The following is a 16,534-nucleotide window of genomic DNA, read 5'->3' as shown; positions in this document are numbered from 1 at the left end:
TGGAGGTTTTACATCTGAGAGGGCAGATGTGCCACACGCACCTCGTGCGGGCTCGGGCCGCCCGCCGCCTGGTCGCGCCGGGGAAGCCCGCTCTGCGGCACCCAGCAGCGCCTGCCCAGGTCCTGGGCGGTGAGCCTGCCGCTCGCTGCGGGGCTGGGGCGGTCTTGGCTTTGTGCCCGCTTCATGCAAAGGGAAAGCTCCTCCCTGGCTTGCTCCTGCGGCCAAATGGCTGAGGGCAAGCGGAACTCGGGGCATCCCGATGCCTCTGGGCTGGGGCCTGTATGCGGGATGCCCGCCAAGGGATTTGGGAACATCTGAAGCCCCAAATGGGGCTGGAGGATGTTTGCCAGTAATAAGGCCGCTTATGGGTCTGGACTGACTCAGGGATTTGGAATTTGATTTGGCTAATTTGGCTTGGAATCCAGGGGAAATTTTTTTTAAAAAAAGACTGCATTTTATTAGTAGATGTTAGGAGTTATGAATCCAAAAAGATGACAAAACCAGTAGGGAAATACAGATCGCCCGAGCAAGGGACTCACATGAGAGGGATAGGGGTGAGGAGGGGAACGCAGCTAGGTTACAAAAAATACGTTAGCCAATTACACACACACACTCTCTCTCTCTCACACACACACACACACACACACACCTACACGTGTATATACACACCCACACGTGCATGCACGCACACACACGTATGTACAAGCATGATTATGCATGCACATATATAAACATGCATGCACATGCATGCACACAAATACCCGCATGCACATATAAACATACACACATGCATCTATGCATATGCAATGTGTGCGTATATGAGCAATATCTATGCTCATTAAAAATATAAAGAACATATTCATTTACTTATACCATACAATAGCTATTCTCTATATAAATACATATTGGGTATCACCTTTCATCGAATGAACTTTTATAAGTATTAACACTCACATGAGGTAGCAGAGGCTCCTGTGATGCAACATGGATCTGTGCAACACTTACTCACGGTTATTAATCTATGCATAGTGATCCAGGTTTCTTTGGCCTGATTTATCAGGGCATCAGTGCTAGAGTCAGAGCACCAGGAGAAGCAGCAAGTCAGTCACTTGAGTAAATTAGCCCCCGGGGATGTTTTCAGGTTAGGGCTCCAAGATTTAAAAAACATCAAACCCAGTCTATGCCAGCTATGTGAGACTCCATCAAGTTTACATCAGTTAAAGTTCTGACTCATTATTTTTGCTGGCCAAATGCTAAAAATAATTGAAAGCGGGGCAAAAATAGAAGATGACTAAATAAATGCATTTTAACAGGGCACTTAAGGACAAGCCCCTTTAAATAAGATGATTTTATTTTAAAAGTAAAAGCAAATCATCAAATATGGGCCTGTCCTACATAGTGCTGAACACCTGCAGGTGCTATTGTCCTCCAGGATTGCACCTGAAACGTCCAGCTGAGAACAGGAGGCACTGAAGGTCTTCTTTAGACTTCAGCACATCTTTGTGGTGCTGCCACCTCCTGCAGTTCAATCAAAGCTGGCTATTTTGGGGAAGTCTGGCCAATGATTTCTGAACACTTCAGAATGTGTAATGCCACTGGTACGAGCTTGCAGCGGTCCAAACCTCAAGCATAGACAGGGAAACTGTTCTTTGCGCTGGTGCAGAGCTTGAAAGTAGGGTTGGCTCCAGTAGTACCAACGGTTTTGTCTTATCCTGCACTTAGGGCTGTAATCAAGGCAAATCCTAAGGCTAAACAAGGCCGGGTGATGACAACATGGCTTCTTTTCTCACATGGGTCCTCCTTCAGCAGGACCCATTTATGTACAAATAATATTACCTTGTGGTCTCTCAATTCAGCTCCTCACCCCACATCTACATACAATAACTCTCTAATCCTTTGTTTGCAAAATCTCCTCTGGGTGAACTCATTTCATTGTCTGTGAAAGTAGGATGGAGATTACTGGAGTGATGGTGTTTAGTTTGTGACCGGCTCTTTTCACTAACTTGCAATTTAAAGAATGACAACAATGAAAAATAAGAGGCAAGAAGTCCATGCACCACAGCATTTTATCTCCTCCCCACCCCCACCCCTTTGTATTTTCAGCCCATGTCATACAAAACGTTAACACCCTGCAATAGTCTCAACTTTTGGGCCTGATCATACAAAGTTATGTTCCTTTTCATGTGTTCTCTAGTCTTCAGTTCCTATTGGCCTGAGGTCAAATCCTGAGCTTCGCCCAGTGCAGTCAGTTCAGTGGGATTCCTCACAAGATTTGACTCTGCATCTTTCAGTTGCTTTGTGCAGAAGACAGTTCTTTACAAATATTCAGAAATCTACAATTTAAAAAATCTGGAAGCAATTTCAGAAAGACTAAGCAAACCCCCCAGAAATCCCAAATGCATGCATGTAGAAATAGACTATTTATCTCCCTTGTAATTGAAATTCATTTCATAGAAAATTTCAGAAAAACAAACAGGGAAACACATGGAAACAATTCATTAAAAATCCCATGCCGTTACAGTATGCAAATGTAAAAAACTAGACAAAGCAAGTTTGCTAGATGGTACAGCAAGGGGTGCATTGGAAATATATAGCTACAGTTAGATTAATATAAAGATTTTTAAAATAAATGACCCCACCACATACCCTGTCTCCTGCTTGTGTCGCCAAAAGGTGATGATGGGAAGATCCTGAGCAAAGAAAAAATGCGACTTAATTTTCACTCCGACAAATGTTTAGCCTTGCTTGAGGCATGTTAACCTCAAGTCCTGTTCCTCTGTTTATTCTAAAAAACACCAGTGCAGCTCACACTCAAACCATGCAATCAGAGATAACAGCTTTATCTGAACAGGAAAATAGCAAAGACAGATGTATGAAATCCAAATTCCCTTTATAAAATGCTCTTCCTTTGCATCCTCTCTTCCCTCACGTTCCCACCCAGCTCAGTACTCAAACTGAAGCACCACCCTGGCAAACCCACTGCCAGATAAAGGAAGCCAGCAGTTTTCCATACATAGATCATGCTACAATGTGGGAATTCAGGAAACAGCACAAGAAAGGGGTTCTTAACAGCCACTGCAGCATTTTCAGGCCAAGTTATGCAATCATGCAAAGGTTACATTAAATGCACTAAAGACAGAAGATAAATATCACTGTGGAAACAATTTGGAAGTGGGAAAATAAATCTCTACCCTGTCCTCCTCCTAAAAGAGTGTTGGAGTAAACTGGAATCCCTCCACCTACGATTTTGGAGTGGCTGCCTTTTGCATTCTTTAAAATTCCTCCTTTTACGGTTTCTTCCTTCAGTAATCACTGCAGCCTTGCTATCTTTCCTTCTCTGCAGCTAGAGTTCAGAAAGCTGCTCCACTACATGGATCACAGTCCCGGCCTAGTCTTATGGTCTTTGAGGGGATGTAAATGAATGTCTGCAGATCTTTGATCCACAAGCCAGTTCCACACAAGCTCCACCCCAGCACAGAAAATATACTGTTGGCTATGGCCCCAGAGGCCTTTATACCAACAGAGACTAAACATCACTGCAGCACTCTGACCATGTCCTCTACCCACCCTTGGCACTGGAGGCTGCTGGAGTGGGTGGCTATACTGCCTTTTCCACATCCAGGCACTCTCCCAGGCTTGGGATGTCCATCACCAGGTACTGACTGACCAGAACAAAGCAACCAAAGAAGGCTCTGGCCACCAGTATCTTTATTTCATTCAGCAATGTATGAATTTCCAGAAATCGGTGGAAGCTGTACATTGAATGATATAATCATAGGTTCATAGAGAAGTAGGGCAGGAAGGGACCTCCAGAGGCCATCTAGTCCAACCCCCTGCCTGAGGCAGGATCAGCCCTAGCCAAACCATCCCATACAAACCATAATAATAACCTGCTATTAAAAGAATCAATATAGAAAAGAACAAGAAAAGATGCTGAAGCTAAGAAATGTCACAAATGTACAGGAACCAAGGAACAGGAAGACAGAGGCTACTTCCTTGTCCTTACTCTTATCACATAACTGAATCAATAATCCTGAGTGCGCTATCCAGGGGGAACGTACAGTAGGTACAAGAAGAATTATAATAGCTTTGTGCCTTGGGGATCTACAAATAAGAATAAAAACAAAGCTAGATAAAAATCATCATTGCCACTGTACCAAGAAGGGATCTGTGCAGCCAAGTGAAGTAGTTTGACTGAGGTCACTACATCTATCTGGTAGGAAGAATGCCAACCTAGAAGAGGCCTCCTTGGACATCTAGTCCAGGCCCCTGTGTTCACCCACTTTGACTCCCCTCGTACCACAGCCACAAAGAACCCTGCTAACAAACATTTCTGCAATGCAGAGGGGAGTAGTGAGCAGGGTAGACAAAGACACTGCCCTTTAAACTGCAGGGATTTGTTAGGTTAACATGTGCTAGGAGGATCCTAGGAAAAGGACCGTACCCCATGTTTCCAAGGAAGTCAAAAAAATGACCTGAGGAGGGGGGAAAAACTCCTTCCTGACCCCAGATCAGGTAGTTGCTTTGACCCTCAGCATGGGAGCAAGACCCACCAGCTAGGTGTCTGAGAGATTTTAAGTATGAGCAGGATCATCAGCATACCTCAGCCAATCTTCTATCTCTAGCTGTGACCAATGTCCAGAACTTCAGAAGAAGGCAAGGTGAACAAAAGAGCCAAATGATGCCTCCAGGGGGAAAAGCATTTTTTCCAGCCCAACAGCAGAAGCCTTGATGTAAACCTTGCTGACAAAGAAGAAATTAAGTGGGTTGAGCCAGTATTAGAATTCAGGAAACTTGCTGTGTTGTATCTAGTGGATCACAATACACAAAGAAAGCCCCGAGGCCGCATCCAGATGTGCATGGATATTTGATTCCCCTGAGAAAACTAGCAGCAGCGCACCTTGTGCTGCCACTAGTTATCCCCAGGGAATGCCTGTGCCACATGTCCTCTGGCATGCAGCATGTTACCCCAGGTGGGGTAGGTGAGGTTGGGACCAGCAGCCTTACCTGGGATCCCAGGGACCGACCACCTAAGGCTGCAGCAGCAGAGATCCTGCCGTGCAGAGCCTGGCTGGCAGTGGAGTGTGGCTTCGACCAGCTAGGCTCCAGCTTTGGGCAGCACACGCTGATGCTGTGTGCACCACCCTGCTTTTATTCCCATGGGTGTTTTGACCCCTAGATATCCAGGGGTCAAAAAAAACCTCTACACTGCTCCCTTGCAGCACAGAGAACAACTGAACATGTGGTATGCAGCACCGCAGACATGCCTGTGGCGCCACATACCGCATGGCTGCACTTGTCTGGACGTGGCCCGAGAAGCTGTCCTTGGATGAAGGTGGTGTTAAAATGCATTGTATTAAAAAAAAAAAGTCAATCCACCTGAGCCAGCAAAAGTAAATGCTATCTGCAACAGGCTAGTATTCCTCATGAGACAGATAGACATACAAAAAACTAGAACTTGTAGTTCCAAAATGATACCTTTTATTAGACCAACTGGGAAATCACAAGAAAACTGTCCTTTTCTGCAAGCTTTCATGAGACAGGCATCAGTTTTCCAGTGGAAAACCTAATATGTTTGGGGTTATAAGGAAATGTTTGTGTTTCAGAATAGACATAAATTATGAGTTACTTTCCCCTCTCTAAGTACTTGTGATATCTTTCTACACCAGTTTATTAGCCTGCTAATTCTACACAATAAAAAATTAACGAGAACATAACTTAGCCAACTGCTGTGGGGTACATAATTACTGAGGCCCTATTTATGCTGGGGTTTACACTGAATTAAATAATATGGTTCTAGCAAACTCTGGGTTCGGCAAGCTAGCATAGGCAGGAGCACACAGATTTTAAAAAGTCTGCGCTACACTATGTCCTTACTAAGCTGAACTCGGCTTACACGTGGTTCTTTAACCCAGTTCCCAGCCCACTACAAAAGACTCTTGAGCCTTGGTGGAAACAACGGGGTCCCGATACCCCATTGAAAATGGAAAATAAAACGAGTGACTATGTTCCTCACATAAATCACTCCTCGGCTACAGTCTGAAAGGGATGTTCTAGAATGAGTGAGCTCAGTTTCCCTTCGACAGAGCATTTCTGACATAGGTCTCATAGTCAGCTGCTGTTTATCAGCATTAGCTACAGAAAATTAAATTAAATGCATCGGCTGCTATCTGGGTGCATCCATTCCCTATCCATGCCCAGGAAGTTTGCCTGAATAGCAGGGAGTGTTAAAGTATCTGGTCTGACCTACTGAGTTATATGTTAGGGCCCAACAGATTTCCCATATCAGTACATATCTTGTGATGCGTTTCTCACTAGCAGACATTTTCTGCTTATAGAAGCTGCGCAAGGACACGTTAAAGTGAAGCAATCTCCTTTTTTTCAAATTTTATGTGAAGAACAAAATGAGAGTAGTGCTCAGGTCAGTCCATAAGAAAGACTTGACCCCAAAGCAAACCCATCAACAGTGGAAGTAATGGGGAAAGATATCCCTTTGTACATAACAGTAACAAACTGGACAGCTGAATTTTAAATGAGTGAGATTCTTGGCCAAGGGTCTGTCAAGGTCAGGACACAGCAGAGACCACCGCACCAAAACAAGCTGATGCAGTCCGCAAGATGGTGCTGAATGATACTAGAAGAATGGACAAGTGCAAGTAAGGGACAGTTAGTGCACACTATCCTTAGTGAAGACTTGGGCATGAGAGTTGCATCACCAAGGTGGGTGCCCAGGGCAACTTCAAGCAAACTTGGAAAAAAAATCACGAGCAGTCTTGTGACAGGACATAGGTTCACCACTTTGAGCCTGAGACCAACAGCAGGGCACATGGTAGACATCCCAAGAAATTCAAGAAGATGAGCATCAGTAAGGTCTTAGCCAATTACAGGAAGGGGAGAGGGGAAGGAAAGGGGTTATCAATCATGACTGACTACTTTTCAACAGGAAAGACCATCAGTGGAGTGTGTTATGCTACTGAACTACTGTACTTGTGGGAAGCTATCAAGAGCAAGTGCCACAGAAAGTTGAGTCAAGGAGTGCTCTGTCGCCAGGCCCACGTATCATCCCACAAACCACTGGTTGCAGTGACCTCAGAACCAAATGGAAGTCTCTGTGGAATCTACAATGATTGGAAAACGAACTTAATAATGAAACCACAAGAGAATAAAAGTTCACCAAGTGAGAGGGGAAAGGATTTTAAATCTTGTTTGTTGTTAGTGTTGTCAACTGCTGTCTAACTTTAGCTAATGAACAGTTTAAAGAAAGGAAGTCGTTGCTAAAGTGTTGGCACTAAGATGGACAACTTGCATTAGAATATGTTCTAACACCTTTAGTAGTTCCCCAGTAGGACCAGACTTGACGTTCCTTAATTCCCAGGATTCCTTAGTCTACCAAAAATGAAAAAACTGAATTGCTGACAAAAATAGAAAAAAACAAGTCTGCCTTAATGCCTTTTGACTAAATCTTTAAAAAGAAGAAGAAAAGAAAGCATGAGTCCATTTGTATTTAAATCCTTTCCTTTGCAGACCAAATTTTAAAATGGGGTCAGAATCATAGACTTGAGAGTTGGAAAAGACCTAATTAAATTTTGTATCCTATTCCCAAGCATAGGTTCAAATATAACTTCAGTTCTAAAATAACCCTTGTACCCAAGATGAACTAATTATAGACTCGGGGCCAGATCCAATCAATAGGTGTGCTGCATGTTAAACTGATTCTTTGAACACAAAATTAAGAAGCAGCAGTGAAGTAGAATACATTATCTAAAAATGTAGATAACCTGCGCTAGAGACAAACCATGTAAAGTTACATAGAAAAAGCAAAAAACATGACTGGCACCATTTTTTAAACAAATGGATTACTTTTAGAATAATAATTACATGTTTTCTTTAACGGAATTTCAAAGAAGATAAATGGCAATTAGAGATAACAGGCCAGTAACTGTCAGACAACTGTATTCCTAAACAATAACAATTATAACGAAGTGGGACAGGCGGAGAAGGTTGGGTAGATGTGATGTCTTTTATTAGACCAACTAATTAGTTAATTAACTAGTTGGTCTAATAAAAGATATCACATCCATCCAAAGAAGCTTGCCTGCCTATGTCCTTAGACCAACATGCTACAAGCAACAACCCTAAACAAAGTATGATGATCACATTTTCCCAGTCCTTTTCAGAGGCAGGCTCCAGGTTGTGAAAGGACACCAGCACACTCTGCTGGCAATACCAGTTGAATAAACCAGTAAGAAGCAGAAGAAACAAAATGAATTATCTTTTAAAAAGAAAATGCCATTTTCATTTTAAATGGGATACATATTTGATTCATTTCAACTTATCAAACAGCTAGTTAAATTCTTTCAAACATAAACTATTTAAATTGGTCTAATAAAAGATACCAGATTCACCCAAAGAACCTTGCCTGCCTATGTCCTTAGACCAACATGACTACAACCTACACCCCTTCAAACATACCAGTCACTTTTAAGAGGAGACATGACTATAGCTGGCCCTTATTATCAGCGTCTTTGCCCACTCAGAAACCATCTTTTATCATTTGAACCACACAGAAATAAATGTCATTATTTTAGGTGGCAATCTCTTCACTGTTTACTGTAGAAAAAACCCTTGTGTTGCTACTAAATAGTCTAGAATCACAGAGAAGTAGGGGTGGAAAGGACCTCCAGACATCATCTAGTCCAACCCCCTGCCAGAGGCAGGATCATCCCTATCCATACTAACCTATACAAATCCATTGTCCAACCCACTAGTAAAACTACAGTCAACCCTGACGCAACCACAAAACACAACACTAACCTGCCACAGGTAAAACAGGGACAACGGTGACCAATGTCCTGCTGCCATTGGGGGTTATGATAAGCTTGAGAGATCCAAGGAACATGCCCTCTGCTGCAGAATAAGGCAATCCCCCCGCCCCACACCCACGCACACACACTCTCTCTCTCTCTACTAATCTGACAATGGGGTGAAATTCCTTCTTAACACCAAACATGGTGATCTGTCTGACCCTGAACAGACAGACAAGACCCTCTAACCAAGAACTTTTGGGTTTAAGTTAGGAGCACTGTCAGACCCCAGACAAAATCCCCAGCCTTGGCTGCAGCCAATTTCCAATGCTTCTGAGACAGATTTAAAAAAAAATGCTGATGCAAAGCAGCAGGATGGGGAAGAGTTTCCTTCCAAGCCCTACATGGCAACCAGCAAAGCCCAGAAGCATGGGAAATAAGCATAGAGGAACACAGACAGCAGCACTCCTAGATCATCCCTGACCAAATGCTTGTCTCAAACATTTGTAGTGACAGAGAGTCCACAACTTCCCTTGGCAGTCTGTTCCACTGCCTCTCTGTTCTGACAGTGGAGAAGTTTTTCCTGATACCCAATCTAAACCTATTTTGCTGCAACTTCAAGCCATTGGTCTGCATTCTGCTCTCTGCAGCAAGAGAGAAAAGGGTTTTTCCCCTCTTCTTTATGACAGCCCTTCCAATATTTGAAGAGTGCTATCATGTCCCCTTTTAAGGGCCTTTTCTGCAAGATGAACATGCCTGTTTCCTTCAATCTTTCCTCATATAACTCGTCTTCCCAGCCCTTTATATTTGTTGCCCACCTCTGGACTCTAACTTCTCCATGTCCTCTTTAAAATGTGGAGCCTAAAACTACACACAATATGCTAGATGAGGCCTAACTGATGTCAAGTAAAAAGGCACTATCACTTCCTATGCCTTGCACCTAACTGTTGTATTGATGCATCCGAAAACCATATTTGCCTTTGTGCAGCTGCATAACACTGCAAACTCATATCGAGTCTGTGAGCTACCTAGACTCCTACATCCTTCTGTACACTGCTGCCATCTAGCCGAGTGTCACTTGGTTTGTTTTTGTGTCATTGATTATTCTTCCTGAGGTACTGCACCTTGCATTTGTCAGAACTGAACATCATCCTGTTAGCTCCCGTTAGCCTAGCTTTTCAATCTGTCAAGATCCTTCTGAATTGCATTCCTGTCCTCCGATACATTTGCAGTCCTTGCAGTTTCATGTCACCTGCAAATTTGCTGAAGAGCTCTCTATTCCAAGATCAAAATTATTGATAAATATGTTGAACAGTACTGAGCCCTGGACAAATCCCCATGGGACTCTACTTGAAACCTCCTGCCTGTATGGATCCATACTGACCTGGATCCATTTATAATTACCCTTCGCTTGTGGCAGTCAAACCAATTGTTTTATCTAACTTCCAGCCCACACTTCTCCAATTTGATTGTGAGAAGATCAAAATTCAAGCCTTGATGAAGTCCAGATACACTATATCCACAGCATTCCCTTCATCCACCCCAGTAGTTCCCGTTTAAGAAAGAGATCAAGTTTGTTTGGCACAATTTGTTCTTAGTAAATCCATGCTGGTTGCTCATGATCAGCCTTTCCTCCTCCAGATGCTTGCACATGGACTTCCTTATGATATGCTCCAGTAACTTCCTGTGTATCAAGGTGAAGCTGACCAGTCTATAGTTCCCAAGGTCCTCTGTTTTGTTTTGTGGGTTTTTTTCAGAGAGGCACTATGTTGGCCCTGTTCCAATACTCCGGTACTTTGCCTGTCTTCCACATCTAGATAGAAATTGAGAGAGTAGATATGCCATGACCCTGAACCTTCCAATTTATACCCTGGTGCTCCATCAATATCAGTGCTGTTTTCGTAAAAACAGCAGCAGCTTCTAGGCATGTCTATACTGCAGTGTTTTTTCTCCACATTTCCAACTGTAGCCTTAGCATGTGCACAGTGCTACCATAGCCTAGTCACTGGTATTGCAATCAAAATGTAGGCTAAAATGCTGTCTACACTACAGCTTCCACCACGGAGCTACAACAGTAGCATATCCGTGGCGCCTCATTTTCCAGATGTTATATACAAGCTTTGTATACACACACGGTGTGTTACACTATCATTTTAAATGTAAAAGTACAGTTTAAATGAAACAACATACCCCATACACTGTTACTTTATCATACAAGAAGGCAACAAAAAGCAGTTCATACATTTACATTGATATAGGTGCATCCACATTAGAGATTGTACCAGTGTAACTACCTCAGTAAAAATCACACCCCTGATTGAGCTATGCCAGTAAAAAAAAAAGAAAAAAGAAAACCTGTATAAAGCAGGCCTCAAAAGAGTTAAAACAGACAAACCGAATCTGTGTGCAGCTCATGAGTGGAAAACAAAAGACACAATGTGAGTTAAGGACAGAGCATTCATTAGTTTAGGATTGAGTTTCCTGGCTTCAGCCAGTTTGTTTCCCCTTTATTATTTTGCAAAGGTACCTTTTTGTTCTTCAGTTTCTTTTTCTTTTTTTCAGTATGGTAATAGAAAGATGCTGTACTTATGTTAGGTAATGGAAACTAAATACACATCAAACTGCTTTCAAATGGCTTGGTTTGGGTTTTTAATTTCCTGAACACAGAGTATCAAGACTGGAAATCTTTTGATGAATTCAGTGGGCTTTAGATCAGATCCTTACATAACATGTTTGATTCCCCAGATCTCTAAGGGCTCCACAGATATTAGTCGACGGTCTTAGCAGTGTGTATGCCTAAAAATCATTGTTTTTAAAAAAATGCCTGGGTTATAATCATTCAGCTCTATTGATCCTAGCAACACTCAAGGCACTACTACAGACCTCCTGCCAGAGATTTTACCAGTGTGTGATCTCCCCTGGGCCTCTGTCTCAAGGGCTCTCTCTTGTTAGGGTCTAAATTGGTGTATGTGAGGCCAGCAGAAAAGCACAATACCAGGACACACAATTTGCTCAGTATACTCAAGACACCCAGTTTCACATCTGCAATACATCTGCCCCAGCTAGAGCAGTAGAACAAATTCCCCAGTGCCTCATCTGGAATTTTGGTAGCCAATGGGCACATCTCTGCACTGTAGAGCTAATTACTGCACAGTAAGCATCGTCATCTACACATGCTGACCTTTACTGCACAGTAATTTGCTCTACTCAGCAGTTAATTTACTATCTCCAAATCCAAGTAGCAAATTAACTGCCAAATAATTACTGCACAGTACGACACATGAAGACAGCCAACCAGGAGCAAATTTGCTGCCCGTCAGTGGGGCAGCAGGGGGTGGGAGATTTGCTCCCTTCCCCTAGGAGCTGCCTGCTGCCAGGGCAGGCTCTGCCACTGGAGCTCTGTCGGGGACAGTGTCCCCCTGCCCTAACAGCACGGAGCTCCCAGCCCCTGCTCCGTGATCCTAATCATGGAACGGGGGCTGGGACATTGTTCCCAGCCCCAGCTCCAGGATGCAATTGCAGGAGTGCTCTGTGACCATGATCAGTTAGGAACAGTCTCCCAGACCCTGTTCCATGATCAGGTAGTGGGGGCTGGGAGCTCCCTGCATGGAGAGTGTTCCCTGCCCAGCCTGTAGCTGGCTGGGACCCGCCACTGATGGGGACCACTCCCGGCCAGCCTTAGGCTGCACAGGGAAGTCTGCACATGCAGCTGGAGCTGGCTGGGGACTGTCCTAGTTTGGACAGTCCCCAGCCAGCACCGGACTGCACATGCAGTCTTCTCTGTGCATCTAAGGGCTGGCCAGGAACTGTCCCAGTCAGGGGCAGGTCCCAGCTCTTTGCCCCAATCAGGTGATCAAAGCACAAGGCTTAGAAAGAGCTGTGGGGGAGGGGCAGGTCCCAGCCCCCTGTCCCGATCTGACAGTGGGGCACCTAGCAGCAAGCCCCCTGCTGGACTGGGAATCCCTGCAGTTGGGACCTGTCCCTCCCCTGCAGCTCTTTCCAAGTCCCCTGCCCTTGATCGGGGAGCCAGGGCTGGGAGCTCCCTGCTGCTGGGGCAGGGGGACATGGTCCCTGCCTGAGCTCTGCCACTGAAGCCCACCCCAGCACCAGGCAGTTCCTGGGGGCAAGGAGCAATCTCCCAGCCCAGCTGTCTCCTGGCTCCATGCTTCCTGCCAGAGCTCCCCCTGACTGCTACAGGGAACCAGTGCTTCCTGCCTAGAGCTCCCCCTAGAGCTGCTGCTACAGGGGACCAGTGCAGGGCTGGAGGAAGAGAGAGCAGAATGCTGCCATGAGTAGCAAATTTGCTCCTGAATCCCTGTACATGGCAGGAATAGCAAATCTGCTCCCAAATCCCCTCCTGCCCAGGGTGGGCTTACTCTAGAGTAAGCCCACCCTGTAGCATTTGCACATGTAGACACACCCAATATGCTATAAATGTCACAGTGAGAGCTGCTGGATTCTGATCCTCACTAAGATGCCTATGTGAGAGAGAAATTCTTGAAAACCTGGTTTAGATTTTGGGTTACTTGAAAATCCATCCTTGGTCTTTTTTTATTTCCTTTTCTTTAAAAAGAAAAAAACCCAGCAACAACAACCTGACCCTGTATAACCTGACTGAAGGCTTAATGATTTATTTCTTAATCCAATAAGGATAGCTATTGGATGAAGCAGCCAGAAGAGCTGGCAGAAGATGATGAGAGGATGGACTGAGGGCCATATGAGTCTGGGTCTACTTTTATTGTAGTTAGAGATGAATATTTGTGCATCAAGGGGCGTATTTACACATGCCCCCATGGCACCATTGTTACTGCGCCATTTTTTAGTACTTCTTTTAGTACCTTCTGCACCGTGCCAGTGGCGCAGTTATTTTTAGCTGCTATGTCGCTGTAGCAATGCATTATAGCGAGGGAGCACGTTACTACAGCGATATAGCTGCAGCGTCACAGTCTGTGCCCGCTGACACTATGTCACCGTAGTGTGTCACTATATCACTGTAGCATCTTGTGTAGACGCACCCAAGTTGAGGTAAGCATGCCCATATGCTGTAGTCACAATTGTGTATTTTAATTTAGGAGATGGCCCAGCAGACAGCTAGGCGGACAGGTTTTCATAGATATAAATTAATGAAAATGTGTACTACCAAGAACAAATAAATTCTAATGGTGATTAATAATTAGCAGGGCAATAATAATCAGTAATATTCTACATACAGTCAATTTCGGAAGCTGTTGTTCTGGAGAAGCTCATTCTGACGATAATACTTTATACAGAACGCCATAGCAGTTTTTCACCAGACAACCACCAGGGAAATTAAGTTAAGTCTTAGGTGGAGAATGGCAGTCATATGACAAAGACCATGTTGCCCAACCCTGTAGGCAACGAAGACTTCTGTATAGGAAGCCAGAGTAAATTCCTACTATTCAACAAAGAACTCTGATTTCAAACACGAGGTTCCATGTTTTTTGAGCAACTGATGCTCAGAAACATAGTAATGTACAAGAAGAGATTGTTACAATGTACAGAGCTAGGGTCCAAAAAAAAAAGTGCTAAACTCCGAGATTTTGAAAAGAATTTGGCCACCAGTGTGGAAAACTTACCAGAAAGAGTTCAAATGCTTCTCTGTTCTATTAGCTGAGCTCTACGTGCCGCATGCCCCGATACCCCTCTTTCCCCATTCATACATGTATCCTTGCCTTAGCAAGATACGAATTTGGTATTCAGCTCTGTCCCTTGATCATTAATGCAGACTCTTAAGCCTCAGACTTCAAAGGCAGACACACTTAAGAGTCACAAGAGCAGAATAACGGTCTTTCTGTCAAAGGACTGGTAACCTGGATCTTTCATTTGATTGCACTGTACAAATATCTAGCTCCTAGCAAGACTAGGAAATTCCATGATTTATAGAGGGCTTCCCACAGATTAAGTTAATAAGAAAACCCAACAGTGCCTCACCTCCTTCCTCTCTCCAAACACTGGCAAATGAAAGAAAATAGGGTAGGAGGGAAGAAGTGAGCTCTCTGCAGATATGCTGTGGAAAACTGAAGGCTTCGAAGTGGGAACTGTCCAAGAATTCTCTTCCTGCCTCTTGCTGTCCCATTTGGTGACACACTGGGCATGTCTACATGTACATTTACACCAGCTTAAATTTACTGCACAGTAAGTGGGAATAGGCCGGTGTCTACACATACAGGCATTAAAGCACATTAACGTTATGTGTGGACTGACTTGGGACTGCACAGTAAAACATCTACATGTGCATTACTGTGCAGTAATTAATCGGGTGTAAATTTGATACCTGCATGATGCAGATATCAAATATACGTTCAAGCTGGTGTAAGTCGCCTTTTTTACTGTGCAGTAGAGGCATGCATGTGTAGCAGTGCACCCATACTAAGCAGTAATTTTGGTTACTGCGCAGTAAATGTGCACGTGTAGATGAACCAAGTATGTCCTCCAGCACAATTCTACAGCCATGGTTGGTATGACTGTAAACCCACAATCTTTCCCAAATAGCCAGCAATGGTTTTTCCCATCTCCTTCCATCACATCTCTTCCCTCTTTGTTATTCTGAAATTCATTCAGACCCCTCATCTCATTTCTTTTCTTTTCCCCTTCCTTTGTTTCCTCACGAGGTTTTCTACGCCAGTTCTCAGCACCAAGGTTATAGCTTTAATTAGTTGTGGACTGTGACTGAGAGAGGCATCTGTAATGGGGATAATAATACACCTATCTCCTGGAAAGAGTTTAGAGACCTGCAGATGATTAATTCCTATAAAATAACTAGAGGGTTTAAATTATCATCTCCTACTTTACTTATTCTTGTCATTATCATTACCATTATCATTAGGTAGAATCAAAATCAAATCAGAAGGTTTCCTCCCTACTTTTTCCATACAGTCTTGACGGAAGCTAGAATCTTACAAGATCCAGCCAATAATTATTTGGGAGTTGACACTGAGAGTCTGAACCTGACAATTTAGGGCCAAATCTTTGGTCTCTGTTGCAGGATACTGTGTGCGCCTGCCACTTTAAGGGCCTGGAGCTGGCAGCCGCCAGGTGCCTAATAAGAGCAGACATTTTAGATTCAGGACCACCCACATAAACAAGGCAGTTCTGCTGCTCGGGGCCAGACAACAACACTGCCTGGCCAAAGGGCTGCTGGTGTCATCTGGAGGTAGGGGGTGGTAAGGAGGCTCCTTGTCCTGAGTATGACCTAAAACTATACTTTGCCAGGAGTGGGTGGCCTGGTGGGGCTCCCAGTGGCGTGGGAGCCCCCAGGAAATGCCAGGCCAGTTACCACCCCGGTGAAAGGCAGGTTGGGGCGCCTCAGCCCTTAGCCCCCACAACTGGGTGGGTTACCCCTTGTTTTGGAGGGCCCAGAGGGTGGACCCTCAGAGAATGAGAAAAGGGCCATAGACTCAGGCCTGTCTGAGTTTCCCCTGACTGGCCCATGCTGGGGCGAGGACCAGAAGGGTCGAAGGGCCAGGGGCCCACCATGAGGGATGCCCAAGAGCTGTAGGCCTGGGGTCCCGACTGGCCTGGAGGCAGGCCAGGGCTGGATGAGCCGAAGGTCTTGGTGGGGGACTGTACCCAAAGGGGAACCAGCTCGGAGCTATGCTGCTCGGTATGACGGTGGAAGAGGCCACCTGAGGAAGAAGAATCTAGGCGGGGTTCAATAGGAGGATTCTGGAGCCCACTGTGGGGGCAGTGATTAAAGGAACATCGAGATG

The 16,534-nt window shown here is 44.5% G+C and overlaps 1 protein-coding gene across 2 annotated transcripts in view; it reads right to left on the bottom strand.

Annotated features, from left to right (window-relative positions):
• Positions 1-16,534, bottom strand: part of AMOT (angiomotin) — a 96,571-nt gene that overhangs the window by 69,939 nt on the left and 10,098 nt on the right. Inside the window, exon 1 of one of the 2 annotated variants that reach the window (XM_019521515.1) lies at positions 42-70. The exons of the other annotated variant lie outside the window; for it this stretch is intronic. The gene's annotated coding sequence lies outside the window, so the exon portion shown is untranslated. Of the gene's footprint in view, positions 1-41; positions 71-16,534 lie in introns of those variants that run through there. 2 annotated transcript variants of the gene reach the window in all.

This window comes from Gavialis gangeticus, unplaced genomic scaffold, assembly GCF_001723915.1.
Source record: "Gavialis gangeticus isolate Ggan-Ray unplaced genomic scaffold, GavGan_comp1, whole genome shotgun sequence".
Classification (NCBI taxonomy): Eukaryota; Metazoa; Chordata; order Crocodylia; family Gavialidae; genus Gavialis; species Gavialis gangeticus.
This window is presented reverse-complemented; position numbering and strand designations above follow the sequence as displayed.